This window comes from Oncorhynchus tshawytscha, linkage group LG12 (assembly GCF_018296145.1).
Source record: "Oncorhynchus tshawytscha isolate Ot180627B linkage group LG12, Otsh_v2.0, whole genome shotgun sequence".
Classification (NCBI taxonomy): Eukaryota; Metazoa; Chordata; class Actinopteri; order Salmoniformes; family Salmonidae; genus Oncorhynchus; species Oncorhynchus tshawytscha.
The window spans coordinates 71,764,376-71,773,156 of record NC_056440.1 but is presented as its reverse complement, the minus strand read 5'-3'; positions in this window follow the sequence as shown (position 1 = coordinate 71,773,156).

Genomic DNA, 8,781 nt, shown 5'->3' with positions numbered 1-8,781 from the left:
GTGGGTTGATGCCCTAATCAGATTACGCACCCAATGCAAATGGGTCTGGTAAATTTCTCAAATGTCCGGTGAATTAAAATGTTGCCGGTCATATGTCAGGCACCGCATTTTCCTAACGGAAACCCTGGTGCACGTGTGTGTGTGTGTGTGTGCGTGTGTGTATGTGCGTGTGTTTTGGGTGTGCGTGTGTGTGTATGTATCTGTCTACATGCTATTAGCATTGGGGAGGGGAGGTGTCATTGCTACTTGAATAAACTCAACTGCTGTGCACTGGACTCATTATGTATCCCTACTGTGGTGCTTCATGAAGACATATGGCCAGAGACTAACACTTGATGTGACTTCCTGCATCCTACTGCCTCTGCTGCTTGTCACCCGCAATCTAACCCAGTCTAATCCCTGCTTTAATTTACTCCAATCGCAAGCCAAGCAGCAACTAACACTGTCCTCAGGGGTCCTCTCACTTGTGCTGCCGGTGACAAGGGATATGCAAAAGCACAGTTCCTCATCGGGCCAGCTGACAGGGAGCAGTTCCGCCGGGGAACGCACCTCCTGTCTCCTCCCGCCCCTCAGCCTCTTTTAACGTCACTCACCACAGCACTTTGCCAGTTCTTGGGAGAGGGCTTTATTAACATGTTGTTCTGAGGGGCTGTTAGGCCCAGACTGTTTGGCGGCGGATGGAGGAGGATGGAGGAGGATGGAGGAGGAGGGAGGATACAGCTATTGATTGCTGATGAGAAATAGACCCACTGGAAAGTATTTTTCTACTTTTTTTCTATCTTTGCCGAACCTCTTCCTCCTTATTTTTCCCAGTCTAATAATTTCCCCCAGCCAGGCAGGAATGGTAAGAGGAGAGAGAGCAGGGACTGCAGAGGGAGAGCAGGCAGTCGTTGACGGGCAGAAGTAATTGCTATCAGTCTGTCATTAAGCTCCCAGTCTCTCTCTCTCTCTCCACAGGCCTGTGCTCAGCTTTGCTTACAAATAAGACACTTAGGAGACGAGTGGAATTCTCTCCCCCAAAGCTGTGATGTATTGGATTTTTTACGGTCTGAGCAGCTTCTCCAAATGCCTTTTCATTCCCTCTCGTCCTGAGAACCATTTTCTCTCTGTCCGCTCCACTCTCTCTCTCTCCACTCTCCTCTCAGCCTTTCAGAGTATCATTTGCAATTTAATGCTCACCTGGGGTGAGCCTTGACAATAGACTCCAGTGTGAAATGGTTTGGGCCCTGCCTGCATGCCTAATGAGGTTGATGTTGAGCTATTTAGGTCATTGTCCCTCTACAATATCTACTTAATGCAACTCCATGGGAGTGGATTGTTGGAACGGTTAAAGATTCTATTAAGTCTTTACAAAAGCCATTCCATTCTGCTGTCCACTATATAGTAGCAGGGACACTTCAGCAGTTAGATTTCACCTTGTTGAAAAGGCTGTTGCTACAAAGTGTAGCAAGAAGGTGCAATGTTATATCAGAGGGGAAGACTTCTATATCGTTCCACTTTGAACTAAATAAAGTAGAATCTTCACGATTGTCGAGTATAAAGGCACATTTTGTATTCAGAACTGAAAACTGATGACCGTTTTTGAGTTTTTTTCCTCCAAAATATTTGAACAGATATGCTTAGTTTGAAGTTCATATTAATCATCACACAAAATGATGTCACACAGCAGACATGGCAACACAGACTATTAATCACAACAGAGCTCATGAACAGAACCCATGACAGATTTTGGAATCAGGAGGGGGAAAAGTTGAAGGGGGGCCCTCTTTGAGTGAGAAGCCCTCTTTGAGTGAGAAGCCCTCTTTGAGTGAGAAGCCCTATTTGAGTGAGAAGCCCTATTTGAGTGAGAAGCCCTCTGAGTGAGAAGCACTTAATATGAAAACTGTGTTGTTGTGCTTTGTACCAGTCTGTGGGAGTTTTTAACCAAGCCCATATGGTGGTAGCCACCAGCTTTGGAGGAGGCGGGTGGGTTGGGAGGGTTAGCCAGGGCCAGGATTTCACACAGTCAGTATTGAGTGGGATTGAGGAGGCAAGCTCTTAAGCTGTCTTTTCAGGCGCAGCAAAAGCCCTCCATCTGTCCACCCCAAAAACTAGGGGTGAGTTTACTCAGCTCCCTGTTGGCTGATTGGGCCTCCTGAAGCAGAAGTAACAGCATCAATAGTGTAAACCCTTGCTACTTCAGAGTATTACATTTCTTTTCATGCTTGACTTAATCAAAAGTGGGGAAGTGAAATGTACACCTTTTTGATGTTCTTTTTCCCCGCTGACTAAGAGAGGGCCATCTTAACCCATTTGATCTTCACAAGCATCCCACTAAATGGCCAAATATGCCAAGCAGACGGAAGCAGACGGTTGGCAGTTGCCAGTTTGCGGCAGGGTCACTGTTGGAGCACTCCATGTGGTGGGGCAAGCACCTCACAGAAGGTTCCAGTCTTCACTGAGCCACGCCAAGATTCTGTCTGTCTGTCTGATGATGTCCCACTGTCCCTCTTCTACCATCTATGAGGATAAGCTAAAAGCTAACCCAGCCAGTCCCATGCTGACTCTCTATGGTCCACCGGAGAGAGTGTGAGATGTCTGTCCACAGTGGAACATCATGATGAACGCCTGTTAACTGTGGCTTCCTAACAAAAACACACAGACCAGACAGCAACTGCCATCCAAGTACTGTGGCTTCATAACAACACACACACAGCAAACACCAAACACCGACCAGCCAAGTGTCATCATCACTATGATGTTTATATTTGATGGCATTAACATGGGTAGCAGAGTCCATATCTACTCAGTATGCAAATATGCATCACATGGATTGTTCTCTCTGGGTAATGGGAAGATCAGGATTCCTATCAGCAGTAAGTAAATATATAATTAGCTGATAGCAACCCTGTTTAGGCTTGAGAGAGAGAGAGAGAGAGAGAGAGAGAGAGAGAGAGAGAGAGAGAGAGAAAGAAAGAAAGAGAGAAAGAGTGTGAGAGAGAGAAAGAGAGAAAGAGTGTGTGTGAGAGAGAGAGAGAGAGAGAGAGAGAGAGAGAGAGAGAGAAAGAGATAAAGAGAGAGAGATAAAGAGAGAAAGAGAGAGAGAGAGAGAGAGAGAGAGAGAGAGAGAGAGAGAGAGAGAGAGAGAGATTGACTGGATTTGTGAGAAGAGTAAATGTTTTGCCTGCAGTGTAACCTCTCTAAGCTGTACTTGGAGCTACATGGTGGAGACATGCAGACGTGTGGAGGCGACGTGGGGACGTGTGAAGATTGGTCTCGACAGGGATCTGGAGAGCAGTTGTCTGGTAGCATTGCATGGCAAGCGGTGCAAAGTGACAGTTGCTCTAGGAAGCCAGGCTTTATTGAGACTGTGGTAGAGTGTGGTGTCTGTCTGGAGCCTTTAGCCCATGCTAAGCCCAGGCTAAGACCCTGCAGCATCTGACGGTATGGCGGTGGGTGAACTAGGCCCAGGCTCCAGGCCCTACCGGGCACCGTGGAGCTCTGTTTGCAGCTCTTAATGAAGCCGGGGGCCTGCGACACAGCCTGGTCCTCCGCCTGGCTCTCCACTTGCCAGGCCCTGCCCTTCCTCTCTCCCCAGGACCAGCTTGGATCCAGCCAACACTGCAGCCTTGCAGCCCAGACCGGCAGCTCCATTAGTGCTTGTTTATTTCCCAGAAATCTCCAATGCAGCAGCTACCCCCTTCCTTAGTCATCATGTCATGTGAACCCCCCGTAATCCGTTGTTGGTTATTCATTTCAGTCCAATTTTCTCACTCGCTCGCTGTTGTAGGCCCCAACAGGAAGAAAAAAAATTCAGTTTGAGATAATTAAATGCTTGTGGCCCTGTGGAAAACAATGTTTTTTTGTGTGTTGAATATAAATTACCATTACTAGCTCCTCTGTTGCAAACGGGAGTGGAGGGTGTTGGTGGGGGGGTGTTACTTTGTGTCAGTCTGAAAAGAAGGGGCCCCAGTCCAGGCAGCCAAAACCCTGCAGTGGAACTTGTCTGGGGCCGTGATGTTCCGACAGCTCCACTGTGACAAGATACATAGTTTCCATTCAGCTCCAAGCTGCTTATTGGTTACTATAGTTTCACTAATGCCCAATTGAAGGCGATGCCTAATCTCAACAGAATGGGTTAAAAGGTGCCGATGTCCAGAGCCACAAAACCACATGTTGAGAGTCAAGGGACCAAGCCCCACAAAGCACTGCTCCACCAGCTTTGATGTGGGGCTGGAGATGGAAGAGGGGAGAAGACTACACACTGGCCCCGCGGTTACAAACGCCTAGAAGGATCCGCTGACAATGGCCGACACTGAAGAGGGGGTCAGAGTTCTACAAAAGGGGGGTGCATTGCAGAGCCAACCCCAAAATCATGACACCTCTCCTATTCCATGATTTACAACTTTCTGGCTATTCCACTAACTGTTCCTCTGGACGACTCTTTTTTCTGATGCTCTGTGTTGGGAGTCCATGATGGGGGAGCGGGTGAAGGAAGGTGGAATAAACAGGCAGGAAGAGAGAGGAGGAGAGAGAAGGAGGAGGTGGGAGGAGGCAGTGGGGTGTGGGCTGAAGGCCGCTGCTGTGTTTAAGGCCTCTCACATCTAGAGCACACTGCTTCTCTTGGAGTGGTCCAGAGCAGAGGGGAGGGGTCCTGGGCCTGGGTCACTCACTGTTTCAATAGACTGCCTCTCAATGCCCATGAGGAGTCATTGAAAAGCTAATATTGTTCAGCATATCCCAGGGATTAGGTCTTATTGGTGCAACAAGTACGCAATACTGCAATGTTTATTTTTCATTTCTCTTTGTTGTGGCCTCTAATTGGTGCTCAGTGTGGAAACTTGTGGAGCATTCATTAGCTCTGGTGACCTCAAATGAGTCATGAGGATATGATCAGCCCAAAAGGCTCTTTTGGAAATAGTATATATATCTTTAGATGGCCTGCTTTGGCATGATGCCGTGCTGCTGCTGACTTTGTGATTAGTTTACATAATTTCACCTAATCTACAAAGCTATTTTTGACATCACATTCTGAACAAAATGAACAAAGACATTTGAGATATAAGTTCATTTCTGATGCACTACTATACAAACACATTGATTGTCAGATTGTTTCTATGGAGCACCAGATGACGTGAGAAGTCATTGGCGATGCGTCTGTTCATGATGTTTAGCTATGAGGGCCATCTCATCAGCATATGCACATACTGTATGTTTACACGCCCTCTCATTTATTAGGGGACTATATCACATCTACATCGCCCATAAAAAAACCTAATCAGATTAATCTCTCACTCTCCCGGCCATACAACACTACTATGGCTTCCCCCATTGTGCCGGTTTATGGCAGATTTTAAATCAATTAAGTATGTAATTTGTAACAACTGCTCAGACTGGTTCAGGCCTAAACAATGGCAGTGGGATAACTGTCCTTTAGTGAAGCATCAATGGGCTTACAATGTGCTGAATTAGCTGGCATATTAATGACCAGTAGCAATACCCCTCCATTCTTCTCACTCAAATCTTCTTATGCAAATGCATCATGAATCGTAGTTCAAAGCAGGTCCTTTTAAGTAAGTCCTACAGAGCCCTACACCCCATCTACAGGACCCTACACCCCACCCACAGTCAGCACACTGGGGCCCAATCGGCCCCCTCTTCCCCTCTCTCTCTCTCTCTCTCTCTCTCTCTCTCTCTCTCTCTCTCTCTCTCTCTCTCTCTCTCTCTCTCTCTCTCTCTCTCTCTCTCTCTTCTCTCTCTCTCTCTGAACTTTATCCAGTTAGCATTCACCTCTGCTGCTTACTGGCATGGTTGGGCCAGGGTGGGTAGGGGGGACAGGAGAAGGGCGGTGGAAGGGGTTAATCCCACCAAATGTGACGGTGTGTTCCAAATGTGGTGTTCAGCAGGGGGGAAAGCAGGACCCATCCAAGTTCATGCCCCAGCTTGAAAGAGATAGAAAGACTACTGGGTTCTGAGTTTGGAGAGATAGAAATAATCCCTTCAGAATTTAGTTAAATGGACGCTGGTCTTTTGTGTTGGCCAAGACAAATTTAAAAGGCGATGTCATAATGGTTGGATTGAAATGATATATTTTGAACACAATAGATGTGGCTTCTTTCCATGGACAACTTAAAACCCCTTTGTCCCCATTATTGGGAAAGTTGTTTGGATACATGCATACACTCTGAATTAGAATAAGTTGTTGTAAGACAACCTTTTATAAAATATTGAACATGATCAAACGCATTGTGCTCTCCTGAATGATGTCACTGTCGGGTGGGTGCAGAAAAACCTTGTGTTAATTATTAGTGATCTCACTGAGTTTAACATAATTCATCTTCCATAAAGCAAGAAAAGATGGTTTAGGGATATGGTTACTCATTACTATGCGGTTACCATGTACAACACTACTGTACATATTTTTTTAGCTGCAGGCTATGCCCCTATTTTTGTCAGGCAACATTTTCTGTTTGATTTATGATTTTATTAGGATCCCCATTAGCCAACGACCACATTTTCCACATTTTGTTAGGTTACAGCCTCATTCTTCTTTTTTATGAATCTACACGCAATACCCCATAATGATAAAGTAAAAACAGGTTTCAGTTTTTGGGTGCTAATTTATTAAAAATGAAAAACACATTTACGTAAGTATTCAGACCCTTTAATCAGTACTTTGGCAGCAACTACAGCCTCGAGTCTTCTTTGGTATGACACTACAAGCTTGACACACCAGTATTTGGGGAGTTTCTCCCATTCTTCTCTGCAGATCCTCTCAAGCTCTGTGAGGTTGGATGGGGAGCATTGTTGCATAGTTATTTTCAGGTCTCTCCAGAGATGTTCGATCGGGTTCAAGTCCAGGCTCTGGCTGGGCCACTCAAGGACATTCAGAGACATGTCCCAAAGCACTCCTGGGTTTTCTTGGCTGTGTGCATAGGGTCGTTTGTCCTGTTGGAAGGTGAACCTCTGCCTCAGTCTGAGGTCCTGAGCACTCTGGAGCAGGTTTTAATCAAGGATCTCACTGTACTTTGCGCCATTCATCTTTTCCTCAATTCTCACTAATCTCCCAGTCCCTGCCTCTGAAAAACACCCCCACAGCATGATGCTGCCACCCCCATGCTTCCCCGTAGGGATGGTGCCAGTTTCCTCCAGATGTGATGCTTGGCATTCATCAGACCAGATAATCTTATTTCTCATGGTCTGAGAGTCATTTAGGTACCTTTTGGCAAACTCTAAGCAGACTGTCATGTGCCTTTTACCCAGGAGTGGCTTCCATATGGCCACTATACCATAAAGGCCGTATTGGTAGAGTGCTGCAGAGATGGTTGTCCTTCTGGAAGGTTCTCCCATCTCCACAGAGGAACTCTAGACCTCTGTCAGAGTGACTATTGGGTTCTTGGTCACCTCCCTGACCAAGGCCCTTCTACCCCGATTGCTCAGTTTGGCCAGGCGGCCAGCTCTGGGAAGAGTCTTCGTGGTTCCAAACTTCTTCCATTTAAGAATGCTGTAGACATTTTCTGGTACCCTTCCCCAGATCTGTGCCTTGACACAATCCTGTCTCTACAGGCAAGTCCTTCGACCTCATGGCTTGGTTTTTGCTCTGACATGCACTGTCAACTGTGGGACCTTATATAGACGTGTGTGCCTTTACAAATCATGTCCGATCAATTGAATTTACCACAGGTGGACTCCAATTTGAAGAAACATCTCAAGGATGATCAATGGAAACAGGATGCACCTGAGCTCAATTTCGAGTCTCATAGCAAATAGTCTTATGTGTTTCTGTTTTTCATTTTTAATAAATTAGCAAGCATTTCTTAAAATCAGCTTTCGCTTTGTCATTATGGAGTATTATTGCGTGTAGATTGTTGAGGATTTATTTTTAGAATAAGGCTGTAACGTAGCAAAATGTGGAAAGTGTCAAGGGGTCAGAATACTTTCCAAAGCCACTGTCTGGGGTCTGACACATAACAACAAATATATTACAGACAAAAATACTTTACTATTTAAATACATTTAAAAACATTAACATAGACATTTCAGACTTATGTAAAATGTTTAGTATTTTAGTTTACAACAAATAATCATGTATTTGAATAACATCAACATTAAAACTACAAGTTGTTATTACACTATTTGCAGTGCGACTTCCACAGTAGCACATGTGGCATCAGCCTCAGTGTGGCACTCCTTAACACTCAGGCATTATGTTAGACCAACATTAGACATGCTACAGCAAAAACACTTAAATAAACTGAAACAAATGTTCCGCTTGGCCCTCACCACTAAAAGCCCTCTTCTATTCAGGTGAAACGACCGTGTCTTTAAAATGCCTTCTACCCTTATGTTTGTTTTCTTTAACCGCTTTCATTTACTTTGTTCATGACATCTGTGATATACATGTTGAATATGGGACTAAATATGCTCACAGGGTGGGAGTCAAAGGCTTCATTGTGCCTGTGCCTGTACTGTGTACCTGTAGCTCTCTCCCATTTCCATCTGGACGTGAAAGTACAAGCTCTCTAAGTACTTTAATATCCCACATAAATAATACAATCATTTATCGTGGGCAGCAGCCTTCATGTAGGAACAGCCTCTCCATACACTTCTTTACAATTCCTGACATCATGTGTTTGCTTTGCATTTCCCAAAAACTGTTGCCTGTGTGTCCAGAGGCTTAAAGCACATTTATCCACAAAGTTCACTATTCAACACATTGTTCACCTTCCCAGGGAGTTTCCAATTAAATACAAAGCCTTAATTTATGAATCTAACTCCTCTCTGAGCACACATGATACCCAT